This window comes from Sus scrofa, chromosome 7 (assembly GCF_054392235.1).
Source record: "Sus scrofa isolate SSC_HxYL_T2T_F1_AM1 chromosome 7, Sscrofa_HxYL_maternal_Yorkshire_Landrace_v2.0, whole genome shotgun sequence".
Taxonomy (NCBI): domain Eukaryota; kingdom Metazoa; phylum Chordata; class Mammalia; order Artiodactyla; family Suidae; genus Sus; species Sus scrofa.
In genome coordinates, this window is record NC_139389.1 from 1,580,648 (window position 1) to 1,597,473 (window position 16,826).

The window sequence follows — 16,826 nt, forward strand, 5'->3', positions numbered from 1 at the left end:
GTCAGGCCGTCACCCGTGTGGGTGCCATTGTCTCTGAGGCCTCAGCCTCCACATCTGCAGAGCAGAACAGAGTATATGCACCCTCTGGGGTCCTGGAAGCTTAAAGTGCAGAGATTATGACGTGCAAAACCGTAGAACAGGGCTCGGAACGCACCAAGGCTTTTTCTAAAACAAACAAACAAACAAACAAACCACTACAGCTTTTCAGGGAAAATCATTTTTCACAGAAGGCGTTGACTTTTCGGAGACTGAACACTCCCAGCAAAATCAGAGATGGGCCATGTTCACCCTCACCCCCAAGACCCCCAGGACGCTGTCTGGGGTGGGCAGCTCGGGGAGGGGGGTGGGGGGAGCGGACAGGGACAGTCACAGCAGTTTTCTCATCTCCCAGTCACGTTCCAGCAATCACAGCCAACCCGACCCGCAGCCCCAGAGAGGGTATCTGAGGCCACAGCCACTGCGCAACCCCTCCTTCCCCCCCGCCTCCGCCCCGTCCCAGGGCCCCTGCCCCGAGCGGCAGGGGCTCAGGCCCATCTCCCCTGGAGGGGCGTCCAGGCTCTTTGGGGAGAACTCCACGGGGGGGGCGGGGGGTGGGGAGGCCCCAGTCTTCTCCCATGTGTCTTGTCGGCGTCCATCTCTTTCCAAAAGTTGGCAGCTGAGCTGGAGATGAGTCCCCCGCCAGCATCTCCGTCTTTCCCGCCTTCAGCTTCGATTTCCCCAGAGGGGCCAGGAATCCACCGGCAGCTCATCCATAACTTCATTGGCACATCCTTCCACACCTCCTCCCACCAGCCCCTCTCTCTCCACTAGGTTGTGACCGGCCAGGCCCGGGGGGCCTGGGGCCAGGGGCCAGGGGCCGGGGCCTGGGGGTGGGGGTGGGTCCAGCCTGCCCATCAACCCACCTCCCGCCACGAGGGCCTGCAGCTTTCTCTCCCTGTTTTAATCCATCCACTGTTTCTGCTCGGCAATCGGCACTCAGTGGCTCCCCTATGACCCACCATTCTAGGATTTTCCTCAGTTTTGTAGCAGAGAGGGATTTCCTACCTAAAGCAGAATATGCTGCTCTTGTTTTGAAAAGTTTGCCCCTTTCCTTGGCCAGCTGTGCAGGGGCTGTGGCCTCGGGGACGCGGCTGGGCCACAGGCACAGGGGGAGGGACCGCCAGCCAAGGCTGGGCCAGAGGAGACCCCCTCGCCCACCCCGTGTCTTCCCAGCACCCCCCAACAGCCCCCTTCCCCCTGGAGCCTCAGGAGGAGGGCAGACAGGCAGCCAGGCTCTGGGCGCCTCCTTCGTCCCTGGGCAGGAAGCCTGTGGATCAAGGTAACAGCCTTCTGAGGCTCTGAGTTTCTCGGGAAGCAGCAACGTGCAGCAAAGGGACTGGGGGTCTGGGAGCCGAGGGGCCCCGTCCCAGTTCTCAAATGCACCTCGATGGCCGAGAAACACTGACCACCCCGCCCTCAGCTTCCTGCTCTGTGCAGAGGTGGAAGCAGTGCCCACTTGGCTATAGGTTGTTGGGGCATCCTTCAAGTAAACGGGTAGATGGCAGCGCCTTGGAGGACCTGGGACTGAGGGCATATCCACCAGGCACTGCTGTGCTGCAGCTGGGCACCTGCTCTGGCCTATGTGGTAGGGACCGCCAGCTGCCACTGCCCAGATTCCCCAAGCAGTGTCATTTTCATCCAGCGTCTTTATTTTGGGGGTTGTCCCCCACCCCAGGGGTGGCTTGCCCCCTTTCCAATGTCCCAGGACTCTGGGTCATCACTGCTTTCTGGGGCTGTTAGAAAGCCTCCATCTGTAAACTCGGCCCTGCTCAGAGCACGGGCCCCAGAGCTGGGGTCCCCACCCCTACTCGGGCCTCACCAGCCTCGGTTCTCTAAACCAGGAGGAGCACTTCTGCTCCCCGCAGACTGAGCCGGGCCTTCGGGAGCCGGTCCAGCCCTGGGTGGAGAACGAGGGCCAAGGCGGGCCCAGCAGATGGGGCCTGGGGTGTTTCTTTCTCTCGCAGCCAAGCTGGCCTCCTCTCTCGTTTATGGGAACCAAGTCAGGCATGCACCCCTCTGGACAGAGCTGTCTTCCCTGCTTGCTGCCAACCAGGCCGCCCTGCTGCCGACCTGCCCACCCCGGCCGCCGCCGGGGCCCCCAGGGCCCTGCGGACCCGATGCCTGCGCAGAGGTCCACCTGCGCTGGTCCAGAGACCACCGCACTTCACCGGGGTTGCTGCCCTCGCTTGGGGATGCTCTGCGAGCTTTTTCTGGAGCAGCTGGGGGTGGGGACTCTGCGGAGGAATGGCGCTTTATAAATCAAAAAATAATAACGTAGGGCTCGCCAAGAGGCCGGAAGAAGCTCAGCGGCCCTGCGGGCGCGGGAGCTGCAGGGCGCGCTAGTGAATGACAACACTGCCCCCTGGTGGCCACAGGGCTAGAGCGACAGGGTGCCGCCAGCCTGGGGCGTCTGCGCAGGGCGGACCAGTTTTACCACTAAATCCCACTGAAACCGTAACCCAGCAATGAAGAGAGAATTCCCCAGGAAGATTTCAAGCTGGGAAGAAGCATAGGAGAAAACTCCCATTTTTTTTAGACTTCAATTTTTATGTTTTCTTTTTTTGATCTCCAAATAGTGAGCCGAATTTCTGAATTGTTCAGAGCTGACTAAAGAAGCCTCGATTTTTTGGGCATTTTATAAGGTTGCTTTTCATAAGCGAAATATTTAGGGCATTGCTATCTCTGTTAATGAGCGTGACTGTTGACCAAAAATGCTTGTGAAACTCTAAAAGGAATGACAGTTTGTGCTTCCTTTGCATTAAGTTAAAATGCTGGTTTTGTGTTAATTATTCAGACTGGGAACTTCATATATAAAGTCAGAGGTTAGATTCTTTCTGAGCCAGAAATCTGGCTTCTGCCCTCATCCACACCCCCGTGAGAACGGCATGCGTGATGTTGGATGTGTAAGCCAAGCTTGGGGAGGTCCGCCTGTAACAGAGCGTTGCATTAAAGTTTCAACCACTCACTAAATGTCTCCGGTCCAGACAGAGGAACAAGCTGTAGCATATTTGGAAAGGGAGGTGGGGCTTAGGAGACCAAGAAGGCTTATTCCTTCTGGTATTTTCCACGCCCTCGACTGTGTCTTTCTCCCATTTCTGGTTCTACCCCCTTGTTGTGTGGGAAAGACAAATAAGACGGATTTTTATAAAGCACTCTGAGCTTCTTTCAAGGGAACAGCTTCCTGAAAGTGACCCCCAGTAAAGGAGAAAAATCTAGGCTGCTATTTACCTAGGACGCCCCCAAGCAGGAAGTGCTCTAAACAGTCCGGATCAAATCCACCTTAAAAGACACTGTTATAAATTCAGGGAAACCTGCAAGTGGCCTTGGATGCTTACTGTTGTGGGGCTTACCTGTAAATGTAATGATGAGCAGAAACTCGGGCCTGACGGGAGGTGTGTTTCCAGCGGAGTTGGAAGGATCACAGCTAGGAAAAGAAAAACCCAGACAAACACGAAGTCGGCAAAGGCCCCTGTGTGTGACTGGGTGCTTGTCCCACCGCAGAGCCACCGGGTGGAAGGGAGCAGAGGCCCTGCCGCGTGCAGGGGAAGACCAGCCACCAGCCACGGAGGCGGGGGAGTGGGCGAGACCCCAGGCAGCGAGGCGGGAAACCAGTTCACCCACACACGGAGGGCTCAGCTTCCGCTGGTCCGAGAGCTGCGATCTTTCTTTCATTGCAGTAAAAGGCCCCAACAGCAAACTGCCCGTCCTCGCCATCTAGGAAAGTGCACAGCTCGGCGGCACCAAGGGGCTCCCACTGTCCCACCGTCGTCACCGCCGTCGTCTCCAGACGGCTCTCCCTCTGCACACCCCAAACTCTGTCCCCATTAGACACCAGCTCCCCACCCCCTCCCGCAGCCCCTGGAATCCACCCTGCCGCTTTCTGTCCCTGAGAGTCTCTCCCCTCTAGGGACCTCGTACAGGTGGAGTCATATGGTGTGTGGCCTCTTGTGTCTGGCTGTCTCAGCTTCTCTTGAGTGTGTTTTCAAGGTTTGTCCATGGTGTGGCCTGGGTCAGAATTCCCTTCCTAACCAACCAGAACCTACTGTGCAGCACAGGGAATTCTAGTCAATATTTTATGTTAACCTATAAGGGAACAAATCTGAAAGGGAACATATATATTGTGAGAATATATACATCTTGAGAATATATTGTGTGTGGAGAGATAGGTGTATAACTGAATCATTTTGCTATACACCTGAAACTAACACTCTTGTAAATTAATTATACTTCGACAAATAAGTAATACATAAATACATACATACATAAAATTGTTTAAAAATTAAAAAAGAATGTCCTTCCTTTATAAGGCTAAACAACACACCTTTGTATGTACAGACACACTTTGTTTATCTAACATCTGTTTTTTGTGTGTGTGTCTTTTGCCTTTTTAGGCCATACCCGTAGCATAGGGAGGTTCCCAGGCTAGGGGTCTAATCAGAGCTACAGCCGCCGGCCTCCACCACAGCTCATAGCAACGCCAGATCCTTAACCCACTGCGGGAGGCCAGGGATCGAACCCACGTCCTCATGGTTCCCAGTCAGATTCATTTCCGATGCACCATGACGGGAACTCCTGTCCACCATCTGCTGATGGACAGCTGGGTCGCTTCCACCCTTGGGTTCTTGTAAATAACGATTCTGCGAACACTCTTTTTGAGTCCTGGCTTTTTTTTTTTTATTAAAGTGTAGTTGATTCACTACACTTTAACTCTTTCCGGTGGCTGTTCAGGGGAATGAAATTGCTGGATTGTGTAGCGACTCCATGTTTAACTTTTTAGGGACCAGACGTGACAGCCGCACACTTTACATGCCCACCGACAGTGCACAGGTCTCCGATTTCTTGCCAACATCCGTTTTCTGTTTCTTCGAAGGAGGCTCCTGATGGGTTAGAGGGGACAGAGCCACCTTCCTCTGATTAATGTGACACCCACACCCCTGCCCGGAAGTTTTATAGAAAGTGATTTCTTCCTCCCTCCCTTCCCGCCCTTCCCTCTCTCTTTCTTTTTCTTTTCTTTCTTTCTTTCTTTTTTTTTTTTTTTTTTGCTTTTTAGGGCCACACCTGTGGCATCTGGAGGTTCCCAGGCTGGGAGTCAAATCAGAGCTGTAACCACTGGCCTACACCACAGCCACAGCAACGCGGGATCCACGCCGCGTCTGTGACCTGCACCACAGCTCCGGATCCTTAACCCACTGAGCGAGGCCACGGACTGAACCCACCACCTCATGGTTCCTAGTCGGATTCATTTCTGCTGCACCACGGCGGGAGCTCCTCTTTCTTTCTCTTTCTTCTTCTCTTTCTCTCTTTCTTTCCTTTCTCTCTTTCCATTCTCCTCTTTCTTTCTTTCTTTCTTCCTTTTTTCTTTTTACAGCCACACTCACAGCACATGGAGGGTCCCAGGCTAGGGGTCAAGTAGGAGCTACAGCTGCCGGCCTACACCACAGCCACAGCCATAGCAGATCCCAGCCGCATCTGTGACCTACACTGCATCTTAAGTATTTTGGATCCTCAACCCACTGAGCGAGGCCAGGGACGGAACCTGCATCCTTGTGGATACTAGCAGGTTCCTAACCTACTGTGCCACACGGAAACTCACAGAAATCGAGTTCTGTTCGCAGTATCTCGGGAGAGAAAGTAACGTCATGGACATAGTCTGTCATCTCTCCTGGGCACAGTCTTGGGATAAGTCTGGGGCTCCAGACTCTGCGGCCCCACCCCCACGTCTCCACCTTTTCACCTAAAGGACCTTGGGAGTTGGTGGAGGGAGGACAGCCAGGACTTGAGGACCCTGGAGCCCGTGTGGCCCAGTGCTCGGCTGACACTCATGGCCAGCAGCAGCCAGGCTCGGCTTCTGGCCACCTCACAAAGCCCTGGTGCCCTAAGCCCATCAGCCCTGCAGCCCAGGGTTCGGGGGCTGCATCAGGGAAGCTGGGCTGACGTGGTTTCCTGGGAACCTGGGGCTGAGGAGGGACCCAGATTAGAAGGGGAGGAGACCCTGAGGGCCAGAAATGACCCAGCAGAAGCCACTGTGGCCCCGACCGGGTCTGGGAGTGAGTGGGAAGGAAAATCATCTGAATAAGCCTGCCGATGCCCAGCGCCGACCTTCTCAGGCTGGGCTTTGGTGCCAGTGGGTGTCAGCAGCACAATTGTTCGAAACTGGCCACTTTTATCACTGGCTTTTTATTTGCACTTGAAACGATTTTACTGCAGGGAGCAGAGAACCATGGCCCCGGCTGTGGCTGGAAGACAGGCACTGCTCCCATGAAAACGTCACCTCGCCACCTGCTTGCAAATCGAAAACGAGGTAAAGCAGAGCTGAAGGGACCATGTCTTTTTTCACATCCCAAGCTCATCCTCCGTTTCCTGCTGAAATGTCTCCCTTGACTCTGCACGCGCACGAGGGTTTTGCAAATATAAATAAACCTCGTTGCCGCCGTCTCTACGACGGTAAGTGGGGGCCGTGGTCGAGCAGGGGGCCCCCGTCCTGGAACTGTGGTCTTGGGGCCAGAGTGGAGTTGCAAGCATGGTAAGAGCCTCCCCATGGAAAACAAACCAGCAGAGTGGACTCAGTGCAACGCAGCCCGGGAGTAAACTGAGTCCCGACACCCGGTAAAAACCCAAAATACCCGGAGGGCAGCCTTTCCCACGTTTGGGTCATTCTCCAGTTCTGAGGCCCTGCAGTGGCTCTCTGTCCCCGTTCTTTCTGCAGCGAGTTGTCCCTGACGACGTTACATGTGAGGGTCACTGGGAGGCTTTGAAGAGCCCAGAGGGAGGGGTGGCCGTGGCAGGGGGTGGGGGCAGCAGGTGAGAAGGGTCCCTGGCTCACCCGCAGTTGCAGGCCAGGCAGGAGACCCCCGGTCCCAGGTCTAGGAGAGCCGCCAGCAGGAACCACAGCAGGAGGGCGTTTGGAAAGAAACAGCGGATGGAACGGCCCCTGATTTGGGGCAGGGAGCAGGTGGCCTTGGAGAGACGTGTGGGTTTCAGGTAGTTTTACAGTGAAGCACCAAACCCATCAACCCCAGGACCAAGAGTAGAGCCTTAAAACCCCCTTCTTCACCCAAAGACTCTCCTCCCCCGACCTCGTTAGAACTGCTCTCTAGGTGTGAATTCAAAGGTTTCACTCCAGAGTCAGCCAGCGCAGAGATGCCCTGCAGCCCTCCTCCCACCGCCCAGGCACACACGTGCACACGTGTGCATACGCACACACCCAGGCAACGCACACGTGTGTGCGCGCACACACTCACTAACCACCACTGTATGAATCTCCATCTTCCTTTCCAGCCTTAGATGAGCTGGGTTTTTTTTTTTTTTTTTTTTTTTTTTTTTTTTTGGCTTCTTAAAAACGTTCTCCTCCTTCCCTGAGAATAGCTGTTTCCCAGGGCCCTTCTACACTCCTAAAAATAAACTTACACGTTCTTTGGATTTTAGAGACTCTCATTTAAAAAAATACAGAGAAATAGACAAGGTCATAGAAATAACAAGCAAAGAATCATAAAACCGCCTTCCTGCAAATCCAAATGGGCCAAACTGGTTGAGAGGAAGGCGGACAGCGCAGCAGCGTTCAGCCCCTGCTAGTTAATCACAGGACAGAGCCTTCCACTAACTCTGGTCCAGATGGCTGGAGACACACCAGCTTAAAAACGCAGGGTATGCAGCAGCGCTGAATGGCTGACTACGAAAGTCAAATAGTCACGTCAAAACAGTAATGTGAAATGTGCCACCAGCACATTTTATTAAATGTAAATAGCGCCTCAATAAAGCTCGAAAAACTCATAGCCCCTCCCCGTGCGACATCCACGTCGCTGCTGTCACGGCGGCATCGGGCTCGGGGCAGCGGCGCTGGCAGCTTCCCACTCAGGCCCGCATCCCAGGCTTGCGGGGCGGGCGGCGAGTGTAGGGATTGGCCTCGGCTCAGCCCCATCACCTCGGGCCTTTCTAAGGGGACAGAGGCTGGGACAGAGCGGCTTTCGGGGCCCCTCGCTGCGCAGGGGACCCTCCCCGGGGTGGCGGGGCCTGGCGCGCAGAGGCGGTGCGGGCTGAGCACGAGGGCGGGTCCGGAGGGGAGCGAATCCTGGCGCAGGTCCTGCGCGGAAAACCGGTCCTGCGAGGAAAACCGGCCCTAGAAGGTTCCCGCTGTTGCGTGAAAAGTAACCACAGGGCAGGCCGTTCAGTGAAGAGGCGGCTGGGTTGCTGATTCCAGTAAATGGAGCTGCTTTTCCGCTTGGGCTGGTGGTGAGGGTTAGCGGAGCGGCCGGGTAGGAGGTCATTTTGGAGTATAGACCCAACCTCCAGGGGGTAGTTTCTGGGGAACCTGGTCCCAGGAAGGAGCAGGGGTGGGGAGGACGGTTGGAGAGGAGGACCAAGGGGCCGAGGGGGCTCCGGGGACGGTGACCGGGACCCTCAGCCTCCCTCTGGGGATGGGCCACTTCTCTCGCTCCAACTCCTGCGGGTTGAGGGTCCCTGGGGTTGGGCTCCAGGGCTCTGCGTACCCGGATGAAGCCACTTTCTGTGGCGCAGGAAAGCCACCCGGGCACAACGGTGGGGACAGGACCGTCTGGGCAGCTGCCTGGACTCAGGTGAGCTGAGGTCTGTGACGCCACCGCAGGGCCACACCCATCCTTGTGGCCAAAGACAACACAAAGCCGTCGTGCTTGGAGATGCTGAAGCAGAGGCCACTTCACCCCCTAGGACACTTGGGAGCCCCTGGGCGCAGCCCCGAGCCTCAGAGGTGAGCTGGAGGGCTTCCCAAGCTGCCTGGCCCTCCCAGCCGAGTCCCTGTCAGGCTGGGTCTCCCTGACTCTGGAGGACCCAGAGGTGCAGAATTGTCACCAGGCCACCTCTCATCCTAAGACTCAGGCTAAACCAGTGCACAACTCTCATCCTAAGACTCAGGCTAAACCAGCGCACAACCACGCAGAGGTTTTTACAGTTTCACTTTAATGGTGTCCAGTTCCTCCCAGGCAGGGCGCTTCCTGCCCGGGCCCCAGCACCTGCAACCAAGGCCCAGCGTCTGAATGGATGGGACGGAGCGCTGGGGGCAGGGGGCCGAGGGAGCGGGGGAGGGAGCGCATGGATGAATCAAGTGCTCCGGACACCCAGACGCTTGCTGAAGGCCTGGGGGGTGGGGGGCCTCTGTGTTCTGGAACTTTTCTTTGGAGATTGGGGGGGGCATCAGCAGGCTTCTCCCTTTTTTGTTCTTTTTTTTTTATTTTTTTTTTGCTTTTGGAGCTGCACCTGCGGCGTATGGAAGTTCCCAGGTTAGGGATCAAATCGGAGCTGCAGCGGCTGGGCTACACCACAGCCACAGCAATGCAGATCCAAGCCACGTCTGTGACCTACACCACCGCTCAAAGCAAGGCCTGATCCCTGATCCACTGAGTGACACCAGGGATCGAACCTGTGTCCTCATGGATACCAGTCAGTTTGTTACCGCTGTGCCACAACAGGAACTCCTCTCTCTCTCTCTTTTTTTTTTTTTTTTTTTTTTTTTTTTTGTCTTTTTGCCATTTCTTGGGCCGCTCCCACAGCATATGGAGGTTCCCAGGCTAGTGGTCTAATCGGAGCTGTGGCTGCCAGCCTACACCAGAGCCACAGCAACGCGGGATCCGAGCCACGTCTGTGACCTACACCACAGCTCACGGCAGCGCCGGATCCTTGACCCACTGAGCCAGGGCAGGGATCGAACCCGCAACCTCATGGTTCCTAGTCGGATTCGTCAACCACTGCGCCAGGACGGGAACTCCTTCTCTCTCATTTTTGAAATAACAGCCGACATGTGTGGCCAGCTCTGTGGAGGCTGCTCCACCCTGGAGCTCCGAGGAAATGTCTCTGACTCTCTGAGAAGCTCACATCCGGGACAATACTCTCCTCCCTCCGCAGCAGGAGGGCCCCAGCCCGGGGCAGCTCGCAGGGGGATCCGAAGCCAGAGGAGGGATCCCGAGAAGCTCTCAGCGAGAAAAACCTCTCAGGCCCCGTGGTGTGGCCCTGCCTCACAACTTCCCAGGACCCGGCTGAGCACTTCGGGATGACCGCAGGCCAGCCCATCCCCAGAGTGTATCTGACACTTAATAAAACCCTGGGCCGGTTTAAATGCTCTCAGAATGGCTGACAGATGGGAACACAGCTCTAGCTTAGAAGGGAGAGCGGAAAAGTAACAGGGCATTTCTTTCTGAATAAACACATGGACCCTAAAACAGAGATGAGAGATGAGCTCAGAGACACGTTTCCAGCGAGAAACCACCTGGGGAGCACTGGCCCGGCTGGGAGAAGGCGGGTATCCGATGGTCCCCCGCCAGCATCCTCGTCCTCCACTTAGACTTGTGGCCCTTCAGGGCGGGGGCTACAAGGCAGCACACAGGAAATCCTACCTCTGCGTGCGCGTGCGCGTGCGCGTGCGCGTGCGCGTGCGCGTGCGCGTGCGCGTGCGCGTGCGCGTGCGCGTGCGCGTGCGCGTGCGCGTGCGCGTGCGCGTGCGCGTGCGCGCCTTTAAACACTTTTCTATCCTTAATTGTACTCTCGTGTTTGACATATGAATCCATGATCCTTTGGCTGAGTTTTTGTAAAAAGTTTCCTTGAGGTTGAGTGTGCGTGTGTGAATTCATACAGACTAGAAAAGAATCACCAGGGAACACAGGCATAAAGAGAGTTTCTTAGTTTCACATCCCAGGCGGCATACGGACTTTCCCAGGCCAGAGGTCGAACTGGAGCTGCAGCTGCCGGCTACACACAGCCACGGCAACACCAGATCCAGCCTGCATTGCAGCCTGCACTACAGCTTGCAGCAATGCTGGGTCCTTCACCCACTGAGCAAGGCCAGGGATCTGCATCCTCAGAGACAATGTCAGGTTCTTAACCCCCTGAGACACAATGGGAACACTGTTAAACAGTACGTGAGCGTTTAAAACTCAGTACCACCACCCTCTCACGGGTTGTGTCCGAGGGAGTGCGGCCATGAAGGAGTCAGCCCGGTCCTGCCGGCGGGGACGCCCCACGGACTGGATGCTGCCTGCAGCGCTAGCAGGAGACTGCTGGGTATTTCAGTGTTTGATGCAACCTGGATGGCCTCCCAGGAGCATCGCAGGCTTGCTGGGGGTTACAGACAAAGCAGTTCTTGGGGACTTATTCGCACTAAGGGCCTCTATTAGAAAAGATGTATTTCACGTCAATGGCCTAAGAGTCCTCATCAAGAAATTTGTTTTAAAAAAGAGCAAACTGAACCCAAAGTAAAGGGAAGAAAGGGAGGGTTCCCGTCGTGGTTCAGCAGGCCTGGCATCCACGAGGACGCAGGTTTGACCCCTGGCCTCGCTCAGTGGGTTAAGGATCCCGCGTTGCTGTGGCTGTGGCGTAGGCCGGTGGCTACAGCTCCGATTTGACCCCGAGCCTGGGAACTTCCATATGCCACAGGTGCGGCCTTTAAAAAACAAAAAAGCAAAAACTGAAAAAGAAAGGGAATAATCAAGATAAGAATGTAAACGAGCGGGACAGAAAATACGTACATCCTACGTGAGTCATGTAAATTTCATTTATATGCAATTCTAGAAAATGCAAACGCCTCAGGATTAGATCAGTCAGAAAACAGATCAATGTCTGGGTGGGAATGTGGGCGAGAGCCGCGACGGCAGGAAGGAAGGGTGGGGGGGGACTTCCGGGGGCGATGGGCTCGCGATCTCCACTGTGGCCGTGGTGTCGCGGGCAGAGACACATGTCGGACCTCAGGGCGCACACCCTACAAGACGGGGTAGCACGCAGCCCCCAAACAGGGATGGTCGACAGGTGCGAAGAAAAGAGAAGGACCGGAAGACGTGCACAGCTGGGCGGGTGACAACCCTGGGTACCACAGTCCCCCAGCTGCCCTCGTCCCAGGCACATTGTGCAGGACGCGTCCTCGCACCTCATTAATGACTCACGTCCTGCACGGCGTCCAGCTGGCCGTCACGTGTCTGCCCAGGTTGCAATAAAGGCAAATTGGAAATGGCGACGAGGCAAGAATTGGCCTCGGCTGTGGACCTTTTAGGTCAAGTTCATATTGATGACGCGAGTTTTCCTTTGCTCTTGATTTGACTTTCTCCACTGTTTTGACGATAGATAATCTGTTTGTGAGTCTGGGGCGTGTGAGTGTGCACACACAAAAACTTACTTACAAAAAGACTCTTTCCGAGTCAGAAAGCCCATCACCACAAATACCCAGCTAAGCCTAAAGTGTTGGCCCCCAGCTGCTTCTGTAATGTTCCCACATAATAACTACCAATAACTAATAAAAATGGCTAGTAAGTTACTATGCAATAAAAGTCTATATAGAGGTGAAACAGTAAACACTGTTCACCGCTTACTGTGAGAAAATGGAGACCTTACTTTGCCAATAAGGACAAGGCCTTTTCTTACCCTTTACTTTAAAGAGAACGGTTTTGAAATGACAAGTCCCGGGAGAAGATCAGGGCAGGAACCATCACTGTCTGGTTTGTTCCTTTTTATGTCATTGGCAACCAGCCCCTTGTGTCGTGAAGTCCCAACCAAACTGTTTACATCTTAAGAAACAGCGGGATGTTACCGAATTGGTGAGACAGAAGCAAAGTGAAAACGGTGCAGGAAAATGCATCAAACCCATGGCATCTGACTTGCAAGAAGATAGCAGAAGGTAGGCTTGACAGAGTATCAGAGACCACATCTCACCTTGGAACGCTGAGAGATGCTGCACATAAGAAAATCTGCTATGTTAATTACGGAATGCTAAGATTTGGGGCAAGTGGGAAGATTTTCAGTAAAAGAAGACTGGAAAATGATTTTAAAAGCATTTATAAAGCAGGCCATACATTGTTTTTTGAAATCTTAGGGAAACTTCATAATAGTCTGAAATATAAAGTCCAATTTTATTAAGCATATGGGCAAGTTTGAAATTATTCAGAATACCAAAATTAATTTGGAAATAATTAAAATTCAGGAAAAACCTCAGGTGCGTGTCCAAGTTCTGGACAACATTAATATGGTATAAAAATTGCTAAGGAAATTTACAGAGAACAGGTGTGTGAAATAATTGAGGGGAAAAAAAGTTCAGATATTAATTAGCAAGAATTATGAATATCCTCGTTAGGTTGTTTTCTCTCAAGTTGACGTATTTTTAAGCATATGTATAGAGGAAATATTTTCAAAATTATGAGTACACATAGAAAATAAAATCTTACTTATTCCTAATGTTCTGTATTTTTGCCATCAATCACTTAATGAGACATGGAAGGAAAACCAGAGAGTGGGTCTAAACCAAGAGAAAAATATGATCCTAAATATTTTTGGAAATGTATTCAGTAAGTCTTGCTAATAGGGTTGAAATATTCTCATTCCAAATCCAACAAAATAAGGATTCATGATCTCAAAGATTAGCTCTATTGAAACTTGGAGAGAAAAGGGCAATTATGCCAAAAATAAGACCCCACATCCTACCCTCAAGGAACGTACAGGAGGAGGGAAGCCAGCCCAAAAAAGCTGAAGGCTGGAAAGTAATGTGACAAGTTCCACGAGGACTCGAGGGAGGGGATGACAAGGATATAAGGGCTTTGCCCTGGATGAGGGGGGACAGTGGGATTTGGGGGTTTACCAGGTAGAGAGGCTAGTGGAGGACATTTCAGACAGAGAGACCAGGATGCATAAAGCTTCATCAGAATCATAAACAAGCCTATTGTCCTGATGCCGTCAGAAGTGTGGGATGCTCCTAGAATAGACACCTAAAAGGTAGGCGCTGCTTTGGAAATGCGCTGTGGGAAGAAGCTGAAAAACCCTGGGGAGAGTGATTGTGAAGCCTCCAGAGACTTCAGAGGTGTCTCGGGAAGTCCTGATGCCCTCCCAGGGAGTTGCGGTGAGGGCTTGAAGGAAGCAGAGAATGTTATTTGAAGCTGGAAGAAAGCAATCTCTGCTGTGCAGAGGCAGAGCATTCGGCCACCCTGGCACCTGCAATAAGGGGCGTGGGAGACGTGCCCGATGAGCTGAGAGATCTGGCCGAGGAGATTTCCAGGGACCACCGCGAGCGTGGCTTGGTGTCTTCTTGCTGCTTTGGTAACAAAACGTGAGAAGAGAAAGCTAAACTAAAGGAGGACTTTTAAACAAAAATAAACTTTACAACTCAGCCTCTCCACACGGGCAAGAATGCAACAATTAAGTAACGGCCTCCAGGTAAAAAAATCAACTCCAGGGCTCTCTGAAGAAAATGCGGTCTGACCATGAAGCCAAGAGTTTAGAGTCTTTGCTAAGACCTCAGAAATATTCAAGGCAATACATCAGAAATCATGCAGTCCAACAACAGGGCTTCTGCAAAGTCCGGGGCCTCAACCCCCAAGGTGGAGGAGAGTGTGCCCAGAATGCACCTGTAGGCATGGCCTTCCTCTAAGGGAGGCAACCCCAGTAAAATCCACAGGTGACCTGTAAAGTTTTAAACAGATTTCCTTTGCCAGGTGCACAACCCTCTTGGACTGAAACGGGCAGAGAGAGCACAAAGGGGAAAGAGGCCTTTGCACCCTCAACCTTCTCTTGCGCCACAGCTGCACACACAGACTAGTTCCCAAGGACAAGGAGGAACGGCTCAGAGGCTGAAACCCAGGGCCCCGAGGGCAGAGCCAAAGTCATGGTGAGTCAACCCTGGGGAGGAGTGAGACTGGGCTCTGAACGAGAAGCTCCCAACATTGACCCTGCTGAATTTTGTAATTGCTGTGAACCAGTGATTCCTGCATGTGGGCCCTTCCCCTCCTTTTGAATAGGAATATTTCAGTGGCTGCCCCAGAGCTGCCCACCACTGGTTTCAGGGGCGTACGTCGGGGGAAGGATGGCTTTTCTCTTTGGTTTACATGACTTTGGATCGAGAGGAGCTGTACTCGAGGAGCTGTACGTAAGGGGCTTCCCCAGGGACGACTCTTCTGCAGCTAGACATGGTTTCTAAGATGAGATTCCTGCCTCGGAGCTCCTGCTGTAACAGGATGAGACTCTGAGGGGATTTGGCGTGGGTGGGTGTGTTTGGCATCGAGGAGCCACAGGACACTAGCCTTTAAAATCCCTAGTGGTTCTCACCTCTTACTGCTCTTGCCCGTGTAGTTCCTTCCCACATCATAGGGCAGCATGGGCATCGGGGAGTAGGTCATAGAAGAGGCTGAGATTTCATCCCACTCTCTCTTTGGTTCCTCGCTCTGAGGGTCCAGCTTCACAGGAGAGCCCTGCAGAGAGTTTCAGCTGGCCAGGAACTGAGGTCCCCTGCCCGGCGTCGGCACCAGCTGTGCAAGCGGGCCACCCCGGAAATGGATGCTCCTCTGTCGCTGTCCTTTCTAGCACTAGTTGTCTGTGATAAAGAGAAGTCACACACAGGTAGTCTGAGCGCTTCCTGGGTGCCCGAATGGCCTAAAGGTGTTCCAGCCAAAATGTCAGCAGCCGTGGTGTCCAAAAAGATTCGCATCTGAAGGCCTCGACTAGGATTTTGGCATCAACTATGCACACTCCCTACATAAACAGATAACCAACAAGGACCTACTGTACAGCACAGGGAGCTATGCTCAATATGTTATCGTAAGGGAAAAGAATCTGAAAAAGAATCTGTGTGTGTGTGTGTGTGTGTGTGTATCTGAATGGCTGTGCTGAACACCTGAAATTAACGCATTGTAAATCAACTCTACTTCAATTTTAAAAAACAATAAAGTCCTAATCTGGCCAGAGATGGCATTTTAGGACGCTGCTGGAAGCCTAGGAAATAATTCCTGTGTCTTAAAACAGGATGAGAGGGGGACGTGTGTGGCAAATGGGGCTGAAAAGTAAGGTCGACCACGCTCATACACGAGGATCTCACACCTGCCATTAGGGAGGGTTTGTTCTTTTTTGTTTGTTTGTTTGTTTGAGACTATAGTTCCAAACTTTAAAGTGATATGACTGGATATGTGTTTTAACATAAAATCACCAACTTGGAGGCTGCCCGACCTGCACAGCCATGGGGTGATTGGGACTTGGGGAAAGGCCACCTCGGTCCCCAGAGGGCCAGGTCTCCAAGAAGCTGGAGGCAGCACCCCTGGCAGGGTAGCAGGTGTTGGGGTAGCTCAGAGCAGCAGGAAGAGGCCTCTGTCCCTGCACACTGGTTCCTAAGCGATGCACAAGTACTTTGGAAGTCTCTAGAAATAACTGGGGGAGTTTTGAGGAGGCTGAACTCTGCTTTGAGGCCAGGAGCCAGCTGAGCACAGGTCAGTATCTCTCCTAATAGCATATTGGTACCCACTGAACTTACTGATGCCCGCTGAGTGTATTGGTACCTGCTGAGCACAGGTCAGTGCCTCTCCTGAGAGCATATTGGTACCCGCTGAGCGTATTGGTACCCACTGAGCGTATTGGTACTAGCTGAGCGTAGTGGTACCTGCTGAGTGTATTGGTACCCGCTGAGCACAGGTCAGTGTCCCTCCTGAGAGAGTATTGGTACCCACTGGGAGTATCGGTACCCGCTGAGCATATGAGTACCCACAGCGATGTCCAGGACATGGATGACAAGCTCTCGGGCAGCCCTGTGATCAGAACTGCAAAATTAACCCACTCTCTCCTTGTTGGGTCTGGAGCCTCTGCTCCTTTCAGAGCAGGGTGTGGACAGGAAGCGTTGCTGAGGGAGAGGGATGGACACTGTCCCTCCCTTCCCCGGGAGAGGGCAGGGGCAGCGGTCCAGCAGTGAGACTCCAGGCACCCACGGAGCTGGCCTCAGGGGCCTGCCTGTGCTCAGGCTGGGGGGAAGGATACCTGCCTCTCTACTCAGGACATTTCCGACAGCAAACACTTAGGGTTTTCCT